This window comes from Haemaphysalis longicornis, unplaced genomic scaffold (assembly GCF_048455015.1).
Source record: "Haemaphysalis longicornis isolate Haplotype H1 unplaced genomic scaffold, Haemaphysalis longicornis Haplotype H1 scaffold_14, whole genome shotgun sequence".
Taxonomy (NCBI): Eukaryota; Metazoa; Arthropoda; class Arachnida; order Ixodida; family Ixodidae; genus Haemaphysalis; species Haemaphysalis longicornis.
The window spans coordinates 7,202,494-7,222,168 of NW_027526245.1; positions in this window are offsets into that span (position 1 = coordinate 7,202,494).

Below are 19,675 nucleotides of genomic sequence, written 5' to 3' on the forward strand. Positions count from 1 at the left end.
TTATAACATTATTGAGTTGCCATGAAAATATCATTGTTATAACCGATTATTGTTATGAGCGGGTTATGCCGAAAATACGATGTCCGCGCGTGCGGGGACAGGAGCATCGAGACGACAGTGACCACAGAACAGGAACAGTGACAACAGGCAAGGAAAACCACGCTGGTAAGCACCAGACTCGGAACACGTGCAAACGGCGGAGCTGGAGACGTGGCCAAATTAGCGAAGAATAGGGGAGGTCGGCACAGTGCACACAGCGCTGCTGCTGCGGCGGATTAGGCGCCCCGGTGCTTTTTCTACAGGCGGCGCACCCTCAGAATGGACTGCCCCACTGCCCCTCCTCCGCGTCGCCGCGGCAGGCGAAAGCAGCGGTGGCATGCGAGCCTCTTCGGCGCGCACTCGCCGCGTGCGAGGCTAAGTGCTTTATCGCCTGGCCGCCGCGCGTATGCTCTCATGCCCTTTTGCGTAATAGGCAGGGTTAGGGTGGCATTGTCGCAACGTTTTTGCATTTTTGTTTCGTTCAGGGTTGGTTCCAGTGCCCACATTTAATTGTTATAACCGATATTGCATCTTGACAGCATTGTTATAAGCGGTTTATTTTGCCATAGAATACAATGAAAAGCTGACGGTGCCGCGGCTGTCCATTGTTATATCCGATATATCGTTAAAACCGGTATTGTTATAAGTGGACTCGACTGTATTGTTTGTTTTTTTCTGCCCGTACACGCCGGTCTCGGCTATTTCTGTCCCAAGCAAAGCGCGTGTTCCATTCCTAGTTTTCATACCACACGGGTTACCTCATTCAGATAAGGAGAGTGTTTCGCCCAAAAGTGACTAGCCCACAATAATCTTGCGTGATCTACAATGTTCCTCATGTAAATAGACGGTTCGAGGACCACTTGTGGGTAAAGATAAAAAGCCTGTACAGCCGACTCCGCGGTATTCCATTCATCCAAACTAGTCGGCCCACGTCACTTTGGTGACTGCCGTTTCGCCTTATAACCATTACTTTTTGTATGGGTGTCCTTGTTTGACCGCGGAAACATACCGTGCTGAAACGGTTGTCTCGACTCTTCACATTACGTTTTATGTGAAGGTATTTTTGTCAGTGCTATTTATTTTTTATTTATTTATTGTAGCCTCAGGGCATACAGCAATATAGAGGACAGTGGGTTTTGGCGAGAAGTAAAATATAAACACGCAAATGAAACTTAAGTCACATTTAATAAATGCATACAGCGCTCAAAAAGACCCTGTACACCACAACGCTTACAAAATATAGAAAATATCAATAAAAAATCAAGCAAGGAAGCACAGCAAAAAAAATACCATAATGACAACCTAATGCTCAAAGAAAGCACTGGTGAGAAATTTTTTTTTAAATTGGAATAAAATTTCTTCTATACACAAGTGAACGGTAAACAAACAACAGCCAATAAAAACTAATAACGAAAACAAAATGCGTTCAGCAACTCGACGCATATAAAATTTTAGTGCCTCACCAAAGAGTTGATGGTTAGTTATGGTGACTAATTGTTGTGGTGACTAATTATGGTGACTAATTACGCCGGCAGGCTGTTCCAATCATGGCATGTTTGTGGTAAAAAAAATGCGAGTATGTTACTGTGTTCTGGCGCTGAATATGAGCCTTCTAATGATGGCCAGGGAGTTTAAAAAGGAAAAGGGAGGTTTTAGCTAAGGTGATTTGAGTACCGGATTGTGATGATACGCTTTCTGCACCACAAAAATGCGAGCCAGTTTTCAACGAGTGGCAAGAGTAGCAAGGTCAAGGCTAGATTTCATGACAGTCACATTAAAAGTGCGGTGGTAGTTACAAAGTATGAACCTTGCGGAGCGGTTTCCCAGAGCTTCAATTTTATTAGATAATGTTGCTTAGCCAGGGTCCCAAACTGATGAAGCGTGTTCAACACTAGGGCAAGCGTAGGTTATATACGGCTGCTTTTTAAGGAAGACCGGAACCGAGGGAAATTTCTTTTCAGTTATGAAGATATGCAGTTTGCATTATTTGTTATATATTCAATATGGCGTGCCTAGGATAGGTTGTTAGTTATGCGGACACCGAAATATTGGTAGTATTTAACTCACTCTGGTATGGTATCATTAAAAAAGTAATCAGGGCAAGGTAGTTTGTCACGCGAAACTCTTATTGATTTATATTCAGAAACGTTGAGATCCATGGGCCAGGGGTGTCACCAGGAAATAATGTTGTTAAGGTCGTATTGTATAAACACAATGTCAGTGTCGTTAGTAGTTTTACGGTAAAGCAAACAGTAGTCATCAAAAAGGCAAACTGGAGACGAAGTTTTAGAAGGCTGGCCAATAATGTGTATTAGAAACAGTAAACGCCCCAGCCCAGAACACTGAGGTACGCCTGAACGTAGAGCCACCTCGTGAGAGTCAGTTTCATTAACGAAAACAACCTGCGTTTGGTTAGCAAGACGTATTCGAATAAACTGTGGTACTTGTGGACCTATTTTAAATGGTCTAATTCATGTAATAGCACCTGGTGATTTACTTAATCGAATGCTTTGGCAAACATTAAGAATAAAGAGTCAGTCACAAAACCTGAATCAAGATAGACATGCAGATCTTAGGTAAACGTGATTAGTTGTAATTCACAGCAAAGTAATTTGCCGAAGCCGTGCTGCGAGTAATGAAGGAAATTATTTGATTCTAACTGCTTAACAAGTTTGGAAATAATTATGTGCTCAAGAATTTAGCAAGGAGCCGAAGTAAGCGAGATTAGTCGGTGATTCGAGGGGTTTGAGCGTCGCCTGATTTGTGGGGGGTTACATACCCGCCTGTTTTCCAATATTTAGATAATTAGCCGTCGTCGAAACATATATTGTAAGGGCAATGTAATGTAATCTACATATACGTTTTAGTATTCCTCAGAAATTTTGAACTAATGCCGTCACAGCCACATGAAGAAGACAGTTTCAGGTTGCCGATGACGCCAGCAATTTCAGTATGTTCATAAACCATAGGGTCCTTTGGGAAAAAAATTACACACTGCAGATGTGGAAAATTATCTACAACCGGATTACAGAAAGATCGAGCGAAACTATTATTTATCAGCGAGGCGCACAAAAGGCTAGAAACAGGTACAGCATGATCATCTACCAGGCTTACACTGCGGTCGTTTTTAGGCTTCATTATGCTCCAGAAACGCTTATGATTTGCCTGTAATAATAAAGGTACAGTTGACTTAAAAAGGTACGTTTTGCAGTTTGAAGGGACTTAGTGTAAAATGCGGCTGCTAATTCTTTGGCTGATCAGCGCTACGGGCCAGTAAATTCCTTGGAAGTACGATAGAGCCTGGCTTATTTGTTAGACAATTGTTTCAAATATCGGGTAAACCAGGGAGCACTAGTATTACTATAAACGCGCCATAATGGTGTATGTTTGTTAATTATTTGAGAGACCTTTTGTTTGAAGGACTTCCGTATGTGTTGAACGCATAGTTCTGTATAACGTGCCAGCAAACTATCAAGAATTATATAAAGCCCGGTATTAGTAGCTTCGAAGTCGGGTCTATTGTACTCCCTGATGCCTTTTAATCGCTTCTGTTTTCTTGTACCAACAAGAGAAAGAGCGTACTGCAGTACGTCATGATGGCTTAAAACGGGGATGCGTGTTATTGACAAAATTATATCTGGGGCAGACGTTAGGACGAGATCAAGCAATGACGACATTTTCGGTGTTACACAGGTTGGCTGCTAGACAAGCTGGTATACAATAAAAATGGAGCAAACGTTAGGAATATATGACGGCCCAGGAGATGCAGGTTCAAATAAAGGAGTTGACTTCCGCCATTGAATATTGTGATAATTGTATTCGCCAACCAAAACAAATTGTACCCCTGGATATCGCTCCACACATTAAAATTACCCTGAAGCCTCCACAAAAACCGGTAGCAGAGGATGGAGACCCATAAGCGGCGAAAAAAATATCTTATTTATGATTGAACGTTAAGCAGTACCATATAATTTCAAGGTCAGTAGTTACACAGACTGCAAAAGATTTTAACTGGTCCTTGACTCCATATAATACGCCACCACCTGTCCTGTCGCGGCGATCATGCCGGTATACAGAAAGTGTTTGCTACACTGAAATAACTCATCCGCCGATATATTCCTCGTGAGACACGCCTACACCACTACGCCTATCTCGGCTTCAAAATCATTGATGACGGCGTTAGGTCTATCCTTCTTCTGTGACAGGCTACCGATGTTAGTATACAGAACAGATACATGGCGGGTACGGCCACTACTCCTCGCATTATCCTAGCTACCGCCGGGCTTGGTGATGCAGACGCACCATCCGGCGGAGACAACCGTAAGAAGAGAGGAAACAACTGCACAAACTGCAAGGACATAATCTGCATCTGCACAGTACATGCAGTGTTTCCCGTCGGCACTAACATTGTTGGGGTGAAGTTCATATGAAGTTTTCTAACCTTCCCCTAAGTCGGGTAGTTTGTTGCGTGCAATGCGCGTAGAAAGAGAGAAGCCTTCCTTCATATTAAAACCCGTGTCGGTTACCAAAGGTCTTTTTGCGTGAATCAGTTTTTATTATTTTAAACCAAAACATTTAACCACAATGGGACGGTTTTTTCCGCAGAATACTTGCTTATGCGGTGCGCACGGCAATGTTGGGTGCAGGGATCTGCAGCTGCCGTATCTCAGAAGCAAAGGAGATAATCTTGCCTTCAGATTCCTGCCGGTTTTCTTTAGGACTGTCTATTATTCCAAAAAACCACAAGTTATCTCGCCTCGACCGATGTTTTGCCTTATCAAGCCTTGCGTGTGGCGTTGTTGTTTATTCACGTAGACGGCCCGTTGGAACATCAACATGAGCCTGATCTAGCTGTCAGCATTTTCTCAACAGCTCGTTTTCAACAGCTTCTAGGCCGGGGCTGATGTTCGTAACAGTAGATACGATCGACACATGGCAGGTTGTAGCTCCATATTTGCCTTTGCCATGCTGGATCGATTAACCTCACTCGTTATACAGCGCCGTTGGTTTCCTTAATCAATTTCAGTAATTCATCTTTCATGCCAGTTTTTTGCTCTGTATCTATGAATATCACCAAAACGAAATCACAAAAAGGTTCAAGAACAGCTCCTGGGCTTGGACACACTACATTAAAACAGTTTTCAGACTTGAATGATTTACAGGGCAGAAATGAAGGATGACTCACCTGCGCAACAAACAAAACGAATAAGAACATTGCTCCGACCGTACTTCAATGCCCACTGGCGAGGTGGTTTTTTGGACACCCTTTTGTATGGTTAGACGGGGGGTGGAACGATGAAGTAGATGGTGGTAAGCTGAGTCCGACAGTATCTGGGAATAGCTTCGTTGTGGCTGAGCTCGTTTCGTTCACCGATGATAGCAGGTTCAAGATGCTGGTAGGCCAGTGAAACAATTCCGCCGTTACCGGGTGCTACTTGAAGCAGCAGCACAGGAGTGTATCAAGAGAACCGCGCTCACCCAAGGGCAAACCGTGAAGATCTGAGCAACAAACAAGAGGCATAAGAACATCACTCTGACCGTCTTGCATGGCTTCGCAAACACCGCAAAATCTTCGATAACACCGGTTTCATATAAACGAAATCTAGTCGTTAATGGTTAGACGCCCTCACATTGTGTAAGATCACGATATATAAACGCATTTGCAGTACGACTAGCGTAAGAAGAAATGCGGTAGACAAAAGTAGATATTTTTTACGATTTTAATAAAAACAGACTACTGCAGTCTGGCGTAGCTAAGCGATCGCCACCACATTGATACTTCGCGCAAAGAATAATGATTTAACATATAGACCCTGCAAAAAATTGACACTCCATCGTTCCTAGACAAACATGGCAAAAGTTACAGATAAACCTTTCCACTAATACATAGTGAACGCCTGCTTTTTAGTGTCACATGTTTCTATGATTTTGACCCATACAAGGACTTTAGTTCCGAAGTTACCTCACTACCCTGGTATCGCGGTACACCGAACAGTCTGTGACATTTGGACAATCAAAATCCAACGATAATCGTTATGAACACATATCCCTCTCTGTACGAATAAGTTCATTCAAGCATCATTTCACAAAGGTAAGTAACCACAGTACATTTTTATTATTTCGTACGCCACTCACTAAAGTGTTATTGTTACTAAGGATGGTGCAATTTACTTCGGCTGTTTACTACCTGAAATTACCAATATTGTTCGTGTAGCAGACATGTGCTGCTATATGTCTACGTATTTCATACCATTGTTGTTAAGATTTTTTGTATTGTTTTGATTGACTATATATTTGCGCACAGTGTCTTAAGGGTCAACGCGAGGCATTGGCCCCATTAGGTGACGTTTGGATCTCTATTGCCTTGTCTTCTCTGTTAATGTGTTTATGTCCAAATAAAGATTTTACTTTATTTTATTTTATTTTAAAGGCAATTTCAAGTGCGTGCTTTGAAAGTTTTGGACATGTTAAGAATAATATGAGTGGAGGCCAGAGAAACGCTTCGGCTTCTGAAACTAAATTCGGAATTTTTGTGGCCACGTTCACTTACTGCTCTAAATAAAATTTGTGACAAAATGTTTATTTTCAGTCAAAGTGCTCTTTCCGACATTTAGAGAACAGCTGCAATGTAACAAACTGGCCATTAAAAAGTTTCCTATGTGTGTTGGTATGTGCCGTCTCAACTTTGTCATACTGAGCAATTAAAGATCTAACATTTTAGTCATCTGCTCTGTTGATGACATTTCACTAGAGGGTATTTTAGGCGTCAATAAAAGTGGTACCTTCAACTATAGCAAAATTTTTGTGTTTGAATTCTTACCTCTGGTACTAACAACTCCGTACTAGCAGTTGCGTGGTCTTAACAGTGACAGAACTCCATATTAACAGTAGCGCAGTCTTTAGCGACATAATTTATGGTGTTTTCTGTCTGGCGTGGTGGTCACAAGGCAAACGCGGTTTTTCATTTGACTGGGGTTGTTGGGAATGATTGTTTTTGATGAAATCGGCGAAGCATCTCCGTGGCATTCGCAGCTTTCTCGTAACTTTCAAATTTCTTAAGCTATTTGCTGACAGCGGGTATAAAAATTACCGAAAAAATATTTTTGAGTGTCAAAGTCAGTGTGCCAAATAAGAAAAACCGTCTCGGTAGTGGTTCGTGTTAGAGGGAATTTATTTTGTTCTGTTTCAGTTTCGATGTGACGAACATCACAACCCGAACTGGTGCACGAACCGGTTTGAAACGTTGAACCAGTTCGCGAACTGGTTCGGAAGGGCAAATTAATAGCGAAGTTCGAAAAATTCAAGTTTAAACCAACCCTAAATTTAAATGCAGTTATGGAGAATTCAAAATATTTCTTTTCCCTGGAAAAGTTGTGGAATTTTAGATACACAGAAAGCGCTAAGGTTTAATAATAGGGGAAACAGATGAAGTAGGGACGATATTCAAGCTGGTTTCCGGCCCATGCCTTACGTTGATTTTGGGACTAATAAAGCAACCACCAAGGGTCATACTCTTTGTGAACTATACTTTCTCTCAATTCCTGTGTTTTGTTGTTGAACTTGCAATCCTCTCTCTGCCAATAACACTGAACATAAAACCCGTGTAGTTAGGCCTTCTTGCGGGCGCATCCCGTTGGTACAATAGTAGAGGACGTTTTTTTAAATCTTCATAGCGAACGTGTACTTTTTCGACAGTTATACGATACCAAAAGAAATCCTTCAGCAGCCATGTCATTTCACATGGCTGCTGAAGAAGCCTAATCGTTTGATTGTTTTGTGACATAGGACAATTTTTAGCACCTACCATGTCGAAAAAGTGAGCCAGAATTTTGTAGAAAGTGAGCTTCAGTAACGCGCAGTCACTATTCATTGCTGTAATCACTGAATATATATTCAGATGGCTATTATTCCTGTGTGGGCCAACAGGAATACGTCTCCATTCAGGCTTACCATTCTCCCTGTTTCTTGATCTGCATTGCAGAATCGTGTAAGAGGCTGTACGATTAAAAACTGAAAGGTTGATTAGACGCGTGAAGCACAATATGGATTGCTTTTGGGAAGGCGCTCTTTAATTTGCAACGAAACCACTCTCTCTCCGAAACCAAAAGTAGCGGCAACGGAGTAGCAAGATATAAAAATCAGTGCATCGAATCTCCAAACCTAAGCAAGCCCAGAAAGTCAGAAAACAGCAGAACAAGTGCAAAGTATCAATGCTGGCCAAATGTGATAGTGCAGGACCGGCTTGCTTTATGCATGTGTGATTTGTTTCGTTAGGTCAGTTTTTATCCTAGACTAAATACCCAGCCCTTGCAAAGTTGAGGGATGCAACTTCTTCCCTTGTTCCGCAAGGAAAGATAATTATTTTGTAGGCTGTTTTTTGCCGTTTAACGGTTCTCAATATTTAGATATGTCAAAAATGTGAAATGCTCTACACTATGCGTCGTGAAAATTGCCCGGGTATCTGCTTTGCTGGAAATTTTGTCTAAGAGGATAGCCTTCGGCCTCTGCTGTTACGTATTGCCTCGCCTCTCTCTGTCTCCTACTTTTAACGCTGTTCCCCTTTTGTCTCCGTCCTTACGTGAAAACACAAAAACGTTTTCTTGAATGCAATTTAAATTTTCCGCATTCGCTTGGCTTGCGGGTCATTTCTTGGGACCTTGTGTTAATGCGAGCCCGTCTTTTTATTTAAAAGCTAGATAATTATGACGCGTTGTTTCTCGTTAAGGTTCGCAAACATTACGCCAATGTCTTTTTTTTATTTAAATGAACACTGCAATCATCAGTTACGTATTATAGTTCTGCCTCAAATAACCGTAATGTTTGCTTTTCGATGAGCAAAGTTGACAAGTATGAACCAATGTTCAAACTTCAGTAAATTGAAAATTGTTTTGCCTCTATATTCGTCTCCTTCAAGAGTTTCAGCTTAGCTGGAGAGCTCAATCAAGGAACGCACAGACCGACATACAGATTAAAATTTTTTTCTTTAACTAACGCAAAAAATACTATCGTCTATAAAACTAACTTTTATAACCAGGCACCAAGATGCTGGCTGGCAGAATTGTGATGACACGTTTGGATATCCTAAAGCTTGGAATAAGTAATGGAAGCCTTGAGGAAAATGTGTCTTTTGGTATTTTGCTTATCCGATGGCTAAACACAGCAAGAAAGAAGAGAAATCGTTTGTGAAAACTCTGCGCGGAATAATTTAGGACCGCCTGATGGGATTTTTCTGTTTTGTTTTCTGTGGAAACACACTTAAAAATAGCCATCATTCCGCCCCTCGATAGTGTATTTTCAGCAAAGCGTTACTAAAAAACCACACATGCTGATGTGGGAGCATATGAAATGTACCTCGTCGTCTCAGCGGACTTTCGTGTTGAGCTCGGCTTCTCTGGCAGCAGAGACTGGCCCATGCGCTCGCCCTAGAATGAACTCGACCCCCTTTTCGCGAGAAGCTGCAAACCTAGTTTTACCAGGAACATATATGGGGGTCTTATTGTTCACAGAGGGCCTCATGTCTTGCATTTTGATTAGTGTTTTGTGAGGTTTTTACATAAAGGTTGCACTGGGCTTCTCTGGCTGCAAATGCTGGGTCTTGCCTAGCCTGGCGCATGCGCTAGGCGTCCTAAATCCAATCAAATCAAATCAAATCAGTTTATTTCCATCACAGTGATGCGGGCAGGCTCGGGCAAAAAGCGAACAGGTTTCACTTCAGGAAACCCGAGCCCCCATTGGGTACAAGGCATACATCAAGGGCACATCTCCCGCCCTCAGCAATAAAGGCGCTTCATGTGACAAGCGGTACATGCACTCCATTGGGAAAACAGATTGGATAAAAACACTGTCTTTATAAAATAACCCCTATTACACAACTACTTAGACAGTACTTAGACACTGAAGCATAATCTCAGTCAACAAGAAATAGAGCATATTATATAGCAATGCACAAAAGCAATATCTACGAAAAACAAAATCGGCATAACAAGTGGAAGTTTGAAAACAGTAAAAGAAATGTTACAGGAAGTGCTCTCGTGTAGCGCGAGCACTAGATACTTGTAGGCAGACACCGTCTGATATGAAATCATTTAGTAGCCTCGGTAAGGCATAGCTTATCATCTGCTTCCATGCTCAGTACGGCAAAATGGAAGGTACCAACATTGTTGCTTTCGAAACGTGTAAGTTACGGGGTTTGGTTTAAGGGATAGCATTTGTAAGAAACTTTCTTCACAGTTAGCAACAGATTTTTTATAACGCGTCGCCAGGCAAAATTTATATAAGTTATGAACAGGTACAATTTTAAAACGCGTGAACAACTGCTTGGTGTGGGCAAGGTAGTCAACGTTTGCTATGTGACGCACTGCTTTCTTAGGGAGAGAAATGCTGGGTCCGGCCTTGGGTTTTTGTTTACTACACAAAATTTTCAGACAAATCAGCGGCTGACAGCTTCGCTGTAAATTACTGGCACGTTCGATGCCCCGAAGATGATCTGGTGTTTATAGGCACACCGTATATTGCAGACCCATAGATAGATTTCGACCACCTTGGGTACTATAAGAGGCGTCAAAATCTTCACAATAGAAGTCTTCGTTTTGTGCCCACATCAGCCAAACAGCTGCTGAGAGTGTTGGTTATAACCTCATTCCTAAGGCCAGCAGTCAAGGGATCAGCCAAAAAGCACCTCTTGCATGTTGCACTTATCAAGTCCGCACTATCCAGGTGTATACTTTTTTTAGGACCGATCTAGGAATGCCACAAGCATGCCCGTTTTCATTGTTGCCCTTCACCATCACGCGGTGCAGCAATCCCGCAGCTCGAGTTTTGCTAAACAGTCGCAGCGTGAGACGCACCAAGTCGATGCTTCATATCGCCCGCAGGCTGCAGAGAGTGTGATATTTCCTTCGCTCAGCCTTGCATTATGTTCGCGCTACCAGAATTAGCATACCACCACAACATTGGTGCGCATACCAATCCTCGTCCTGCAACGACAAAAACGGCGTTTGTAATATTGTTATTATTGTGCCTGATATAAAAACTGAAAAGCAGAAAAGCCCCAGATGGCGTTGACCGCTCATTATCAACATTGAATTGTCAAACCGTTTCGTTGTGAATCGGAACTGTTTCAGTTCCAGTTAGGTTTCAGTGGGGTTATAAAATAGAGGTTCGTATTCGGAAACAGTTCCGTGAGGAAATAGCGTTGCTGTTCCGGTTCCTGGTTTCTTTTAAATGCAGAGCATTTCAGTAACTCACGATGTCACCCGCGTTGGCGTCCGTAGTCCGCACGCTCACTGCGCATGCGCGTCGAGTCGAGGCGAAAGCGAACACTCTCTTGCGAGGGGCATTGGATTGGATTCGAACACCCTCTCGCGAGGGCATTAGATTGGATTCGATTGGATTGGCTTGGATTAAATTGGCGTGGATTGGATTTGGATTGGATTGGATTAAAGTGGATTGTAATGGATTGTGTTGCGTCATAGCCGCGGCAGACGCGCTGGGGCCGGCGCATGTGCAGTACTCTCTCTTCCGCGGTTTCCTCTCCTTCGGGCGCGCTGCGCATATAACCGGTGTGCCGTTCTCCGGCGAAGCAACATCCGCGCTTGGCTCAAACACCTAGGGTCCTCGCCGCTTTACAAGTACGCAAACGTCGTCGACTGGGACCGGCTTACGCAGTCCCTTCAACGTATATAAGCAGCGGAGCGCGCGTTCGGAATTCAGTCAAGGGCGTCTTTGCTTGGCTTTCGCTTGACGTGATGCTTTGCTTGCCTCGAGTAGATGCGACGCATTTACTCGAGTTCCCCCCGTGGGAAGATGCGGGCGGCTTTTTGGTTAGACGCCCTGCTTTGAATAGAATTTTTTCCCAGTGCGCTGTACATTTACCGCCAACTGGATGCGCACCATACTTCCTCTGCTTAGATTTTCGCTTGATTGGATACTTCGCATAGATATGTCGGCCAAGCGTGATGCGTAAAACAATTTTTAGTCCAACGACAAAAGGGAAGCCGCACTCCGTGTAGCGGCAATAAGAAATCGGTCTTTTGCAAATGAAAATTGAGAACACTCCTTCAAATTTACACTCTTGATCGAGCTACTTTTATTCTCACGTGGCATAAATTTAAATTTACTCGTTTTTTTTTATGGCTGGCTTCTTTTAGGTGTGAACGAACAAAGACTGAATGCAACCTGAATGTTTTTGTGCATTGCAACGTTGTTCACCAGCAAAGTGCGCCCATAAATATTAAAAAGGAGCAAACGAATAACCGCAAAGGCAATATTTCGGCGAATTTACAAACAGAAATGACAATACTTTAACGAAAAATTTAAATATAAAAATTCTGATAAGATACTGTTTTTGAACAGTGACAGGTACAAGCTTTTAAAGTTGTCAGAGAGTGAAACTGCGCTTCAGAGAAGACAGCAAAAAAGACAGACACGAGTGCTCACCATCAACTGAGCACAAATATATTGCTCTGGTAAATATAAAGAGAAAAATATATTTACTCCACACTGGCGTGTAAAAAACGTTTTTTCAGTACGCCGTTTTTAACAGTACAAATACAAGCTTTTATACATTACTCCTTTCTAAAACAAGTCTCACGGGTGAACTCTGAATAACTTCAACAGGAAAGTGACGGTCAGTAGAAATGTCTAGTAGTTATGTAAAATACGATTATTTTATATGATTAATTATGTAAAATATAACCGCAAGAATCTGTTCTTGGGCCGTTACTGTTCTCAATATACAATAAGGACTTACCTAATAACCTTTCCTGTAACATAAAGTTGTTTTCTGACGGCTGTGTGATCTACCGTGAAATTAAAAAGATGGCTGATCAACTCACTGTGCAGTTTGATGTTGATAACGTTTCTTCTTGTTGTAATACTTGGATAAAGAACATTAACACTTCTAAATGTAAGATTATGAGAGTTTCACTTCGAACCTGCGATATTTTTTCTGACTATGTACTGAATAATTCTTCTGTCAGCAAAGTTACCTCTTACAAACATTTTGTAGTTACAATTTCTGACGACCGTTCTTGGCAGACTCACATTGACAATATTAAAAGTAATGCTAACCGTACGCTCGGCTATTTACGACGTAACTTCTCTCTTGCACCGATGCAGTTGAAACTTTATAAAACGGTAGTGAGGCCTTAGCTCGAATATTCGTCATCTGCAAGGGATCTACAGGTTAACATTCACATCATAAGCTTAGAAACCATTCAAAATTGCTCCGCACGCTTCGTTTTCTCAAATCACTCTATTATGGCAAGCGTAACTCACATAAAATCAACTGTGAATATACCCAGCTTATCACATCGCCGCAAATTTTCACGCCTGTGCCTCTTCCAAAAGTTTTATCATTCTATGCGTTCGCCAAGTCAATCGCTATTTTCTCCGCCTCCCCACATTCCATGCCGCAGCGATCACCACTTTAAAGTTGGAATTCTGAGCAGCCGGAGAAATCTTCATTTTACCTCATTCGTGCCCAGTACAAGCTCGGATTCGAAGCACCTACCTGCTTCCATCGCAACAATCATCGACACGACTAACTTCAAGATGACCTTACACGCGTACCCGTTTTGATGTTGATTCATTCTGCTCTATTGTTTGTAAAACGTTTTTCACCACTCCTCTCTGTAATGTTTTGCCTTGAGAGTAAATAGATAAATAAATATTTATTTATTTATTGCTGCCTATAATTTTTTTCAACCAACATAGCAGTTTCAAGCTTATTATGCGCACGTGCGTAACACTGTGGGTTATGCATATTAGGACAACACAGCGCATCAGAAACGCTCTCGTGCCTTAACAAGAGTACCATATTACGAAGGTTGGTGCAGATATCGTGGGGGATAAACCACTCGTAAAAACAAGTAGAAACAAAAATATTGCGGAACTTAAAATCGGACCTTGCCTAGACATGCAAAATAACCGGGTTTTAGACTTACAAGACGAAGGAGCCACCATAAAATTATTTCTGGTACTAAGAACACGCAAACCTTTAAAATTTAGCAAGCGCTTTATTCTCAATAAATATTCGGTATCTTTGGGAAATATGCGTGCAAGCTGATTCGCGCCACGTTTTTTTGAAAGGCAGCTGTTGCGCAATGGCCATAGAATCCGCGATTGGTTTGGATGACGCTTTTTGGAGATATGCGTTCCGTTGGGGCTGCGAGTTACCTTATGTGCCGTATTTAATACAGGAGCGAAAAATTTCTACCCGAAACCCTGCCGGTGGGTTTGTTTTTGGCAGGTGAAGTCCCTACTAATGTGAAGTATGACAGTTAGCTTGTCGCAATAATGGCATGCCACAAAGCTGGGTCTAGATCGAAGGGGGCTTTATTAGTGACGAGCAGCAATTACAGAAGAAAGCAGCCGGAGCAAGGGGAAAAGAAGAATATACCGCATTAAGGGCGACCCTCTAGCTCAATATACAGAAAGCGGCGTGGCGGCAACAGACACTTGCTGAAGGTAAGAGCCTACCTAATGCCATGTCATCGATGCGACACCCACTCTTTTTGAAAGCATCGTCTCTGTGCTGAACAGAAGTATTTCAGGAGTAAGATTAGAAAAGCTTGACATCGATATAATGGGAACATAAGAAAAAGCAAAGCAAAATAGTGAAACGCAGCACACACACACACACAAAACGTTCCGGAGCCACAGTCAACGTGAGTGATACAGCTTCATCCTGGCAACATGAACCACTTCACGAAGTGTCCTCCGTCGCATTGACCGCAATGTACCTTTGGAAAATGAACTTTATAGTTCCCTTCACTTACTTGGCGCATCATTTTGTAGGGCCAGAAGTAGCGACGTAAAAGTTTTTCAGAACGCCCTTGGAGGAGAACAGCGCTCCATACCCAGACTCGTCACCGGGTCAGAAGTTACCTGTTGATGCCGTAAGTTGAAGCGGCGGCATCTATCACTCGTTAGCGACGAATGCGTTTGTTTGTTTGTTCAATTTTTACTAAGTAGGTCAGTACGGGTTTTACAAAAACAGGGTTTTACAAAACAAGGTAACTGGGGAAAAAATCTAAACTGCGCAAATTGTCGGGCAATTTCGGCGCGGCTGCCGCATTCGGTGGCGTCTGGAGTGAAAGTCTGGATTTCATCAAAAAGCAGCATCGCATCCAACACAGTCGTCAGTTGGCGGCCGTAGACCAACCGAATAGGTGTGAAGTATTTTTTTGTTTCTTGAAGTGACGTATTGTATGCAAATATCATGTACAGCAGTATGTCATCCGAGTTCTTGCGGTCAACTTCCACGTACATCGAAATCATGTCGGTGAGAGTGTTGCGCAGGCTTTCGGTACTCCCGTGTTCATGTGGTGTAATGCCGGGGTTTTGTGGTGATCGGTATGACGCAGCTTTGTTACCTCTTCGGTAAGTACGGTGGTGAACGCTGTGCCTTTACTGGTTATCACGACGGATGGGGCACCGTGACGAAGTACAATGTTGTAGACAAAAATCTGGTAATTTCCGCCGACGTTCTTTTAGGCAATGCTTTGATTTCGCAATAATGGTTACGATAGCCTGCGCGACTACAATCTAGCGATTACAACTGATGACGCAGACTATGGCCATAGTAAATTCGTTCCAACCTGCCTTAAGAACAGTCTGAAAAAATTCAGACGGTGTTTGTTGCCACTGACTGTCACGGCATTTTTTGACGTAGAGCTTGACTGTCGGAGCCACGCTTGGCCAGTAGTACGTCTGACGAAGCAGTGCCTCGCCAGTTTGCGAGTGGAGCCCAGATGTCCCGAAGAAGGCTCATCGGGGGAGGTGTTTGGGATGTTATCACACTGTTAGCACAACAAGAATGTGGGTGGTTCCTGTATGGTCAAATCCTTTTTTGTAAATGACTCCATTGTACAGAAAAATGACGACAAGAAGCGCTTGAAGAGCCGTGGAGAACGCAAGCTGGGTGCTTGTAGGTAGTCGATGAGCGCCATATGCTATGGGTCGTTCTGCGGTTCTTGAGAGAGGTCTGATGGTCACAACGCTCTAAGAAAGCGTGTATCATTTTCCTGGTCAACAGTAACTCGCTCGTGACACGCAATCAGCGTCGGTGTGGCGGCTTCCGGACTTGTACACGTCCGTGAGGTAAAACTGTCGGAGCCGCAGGCTACACCGCGCGAGACGTCCTGACGGATCTTTAAGGTTTCGAGTGGTCAGTGACTGCGTTTCGAGTCGTGGTCGCTGACGACTCGAAACGACCTGTTGTATAAGTACTCCCGGAACTTCGTGGCTGCCCATATCACGGACAAGCACTCGTTTTCGGTCGTGAAATAGTTTGCCCCAGTGCACGATAACGTGCATCTCGCGTAAGCAATAACGCATGCGGCATTATACCGCAATTTTACTATGGCTCCACAGAGGCCAACGTTACTCGCATCGGTTTGATGTTCTGCGTTGGCATCCCCATCAAAGTATCTTAGGATATCGGCACCTTACAGACGCGTCTTCAGCTCATCGAAAACTTTGGTCTTCTCAAGGCCCAAAACAAATGGCACGTGTTCCTCTGTTAGTCGGGTGAGATATTTAGCTATCTTCGAGAAATTAGTGACCCAGCGCAGGTAGTGACCGCAGAGTACCAAAAAGCGGCGCACGGCGAGCTTGTAAGTGGGAATGGGGAATGCGCCCACCGCTACCGTGCGGTCGGGGTAGGGGCTTCAACTCTCAGGAATTATCACGTGGGCGAGAAAAGTGGGCTGTTGAAAGGCAAACTGACATTTTTTGTATTGAGTGACAGTCCAGCTGAACTGATCACGTGGAACACGGCATGCAGAAGTTCGGGATGCTCGTCTAACATCAGGAAGGAAATGAACACCACCCAGGTAATATAGGCAAGATTGCCATTTCACGTGCGACATACACTGTCTAAAATTCTTTGGAAGGTCGCAGGAGCAGAGCAGAGACCGAACGGGAGCACCTAGAACTCGTATCTGGGATGATAAAGGCATTGTTTTTACGGTCGCGCTCTTACGATTTGGTCTGACAATATTCGCTCCGTAAATAGATGGAAGAGAAGTACCTGCATGGCGTAGTCGGACTAAACAGTGCTCAATCCGAGGCAGGGGGTAAACGTACAATCGTCGTCATTTTGTTCAACCTCTTGTCCACGTAAAGTGGCAGAGCACCGTCTTTTGTACCAGAACTACCATTCGTGCCCATTGACTCGTTGATGGTTGTGTAACGTCATCCTTCCACATTGGTTTTGACCTGGTGACGTATTGCATTCCGCTCATGTGGCGAGACCCTGTAGAGACGTTTACGAGCAGGTCTCTCTCCTTTCTCGGTCATAATGCGGTGCTTGGTGACTGCCTGCTCTCCACCCTCACTGAAGAAGAAAACTTGTCATTGGTTCTATGGTGCTGTGGTGCTTTGGAGTCGGTGCTTTTATTCTGCCGCTAGGTCCGGGTTAACCTCAACATTAATGCTTTAGTTGAAAGCGGGTTGATGGGTTGCCGTAGTCGGGGTATGCTGCTGACTATTTGTCTCCATCTGAAACCAAGAATGTGGTCTGGTACAGTCGTACACACCGTCCAGGTATGCTACGGCAGTTTTTTTCACTAGGCGCTGCTGTGCGTTTTGTAGCTCTCGAGCTCCGCAAGCTTGCCGGTCTACTAAGAGGGGCAGGTTGCCTTCAGCGATACTGCCTGGTTCGTCGCCTTCACATTATCCTAAGACAAGCAAGCTAGCTCGGTGCGGTGCACTCACGCACTCGTCCCAAATGCGTAACGCTACCTTCTGTGGTTCCTCCTTGTTTCAGACAGCAGTAGACACGACGTCCTGTAGTTGGGACGTCACGATTAACTCTCGAAGATAATTCCGCCCTACTCATGAAGGGAGACTAATACCAATACTAGCTGCTTAGGCCATTCCCAGAGTACTAGGAAGTATCCAGGAAAATGTACCACACGTATATAGATTCTGGATCGGCGTCACCTCATGACCAGCAGCCGTACGAATCATTCGACTGTGCCATGCTGTGGTTACTTTATTCAGCTTTGTGGCTAGCTCGCTACTAGTGAGGGGCAAATCAGCGCCGGTATCCACAAGGAAAGCCACTGAATGACTTTCGACCGTAACCGGAAAAGCGGCTGAAACTTTTTACACTTGAGATGACGCGTCGGAGGAGTTCGTGGGGTCACTGAGAACGAGTCGGGTTCTGAGCAATCGCCGGTTTTGTCGTCGGTGTAGATCGCTGAGGTCGAGTAGGGTTGTGAGTGGGTTCATGGGATACGTAGAAGATGTGGATCATTCTGAACATCGGTGGGCGCACCTCTGGAGGACGCCGTCTTTAGTTTTTAGGATAGGACTGTGGGCCCAACTGTTCGTCATCGCCGAAGGGAATGGGTGTCTAAGCGACGTGGGACGTAGGCGGCCAAGACTCGGGGCGTTGCGCGGGTAGCTTAGGGGCAGGGGGCGGCAAGGTACTTTTGGATGGCAGGGTGGTGTCCACCGCAAAGCGATCATGATACATCAGGCGAAAACTGCCGTAGGGGAATATGAGATAATGGCAATAGCGTTTAACATATCCGCCTTTTCGGCAGTGATAACCTTGCGGCCAATTGTCCGCCGTGCGCCATGTTGTCGCGTGCATTTAGTTACCGCCTCGTTGAGTTCGTGGTGCACCATCCGAATACCACTAGGATAGAGGCATCGGCTGGGGTTGTATATGCGTGACCGTAAAAGCAGTTGTGCGTGTCATTTCACTTTACGCTAAGGCGTTGCGAGCTGCTTCGTAACAAGGAGAGAGGGGTTCTCCGTGATGACGGTGAGCTTTGCATCACCTGCCGAATCTCGTCTCGGAAGCATCGGAAACGGCGACCACGCTTGAGTGGTAGCCTGGGAAGTGGGGCTTCGGCAGCTCTACCCACACGACCCTTCTTCTCATCACTGGGAGATCTGCGGTGTTGCTATTACCCGTGGACAATAAATGGCGGTTTGCAGCCGCAGGCTGTGTTTAGGTACCGTACTAGTAAAAACCTTGCTGCAGTGCTTGCTCCATCGTGGTGGCTTCTCGGGTGAAGTAAGCTACGTTGCCGGATGCATCCTGCACAAGCCCCACAAAAAGCTATTTGTTTACACCACGCAATAAACGACGCACCTTAATTTATTCGGTCATGTTGGGATGGGCTCGTCTTAAACCAAATCATGCCAACCAACTCATTTGGCTTCTGCCCTCTTAGCTGGAAACTGAGCTCAACATTCCCTTTCTTCTCGCTGTCGCTGTAACTGGCAAGCAACTGTGGCCGAAATTCTGGCCATGTTGTCATAAAAGCTTTTTTTTATCCATATCTTGGCGGTCTCCTCGAGAGCCAAATGCATATTCTTGAGCATCCGTACTTCGTCCCACTCATTGAACGCCACCGCACGGTCGAAGCTGCCCAGCCAATCTTCATTGTCTTCAAGCCTGTCACCGCGAAAAGTCGCGGGGTGTGCGGGACATGGAGCACCGTCAGCTGGTCTTGTAGACGCGTCTGGGTTGCTGTAGAAGCCATCACGACCCTGCTTGGTGCGACCCTGCTGGGCGCTGCAAGGTGGCTGAACTCACGCTGAAGGCCACGCTGGCGGTGTCTGTTTTGTGGAGGGGTGTAGAATTCATATATCCCGATCCACTAACGAAAAA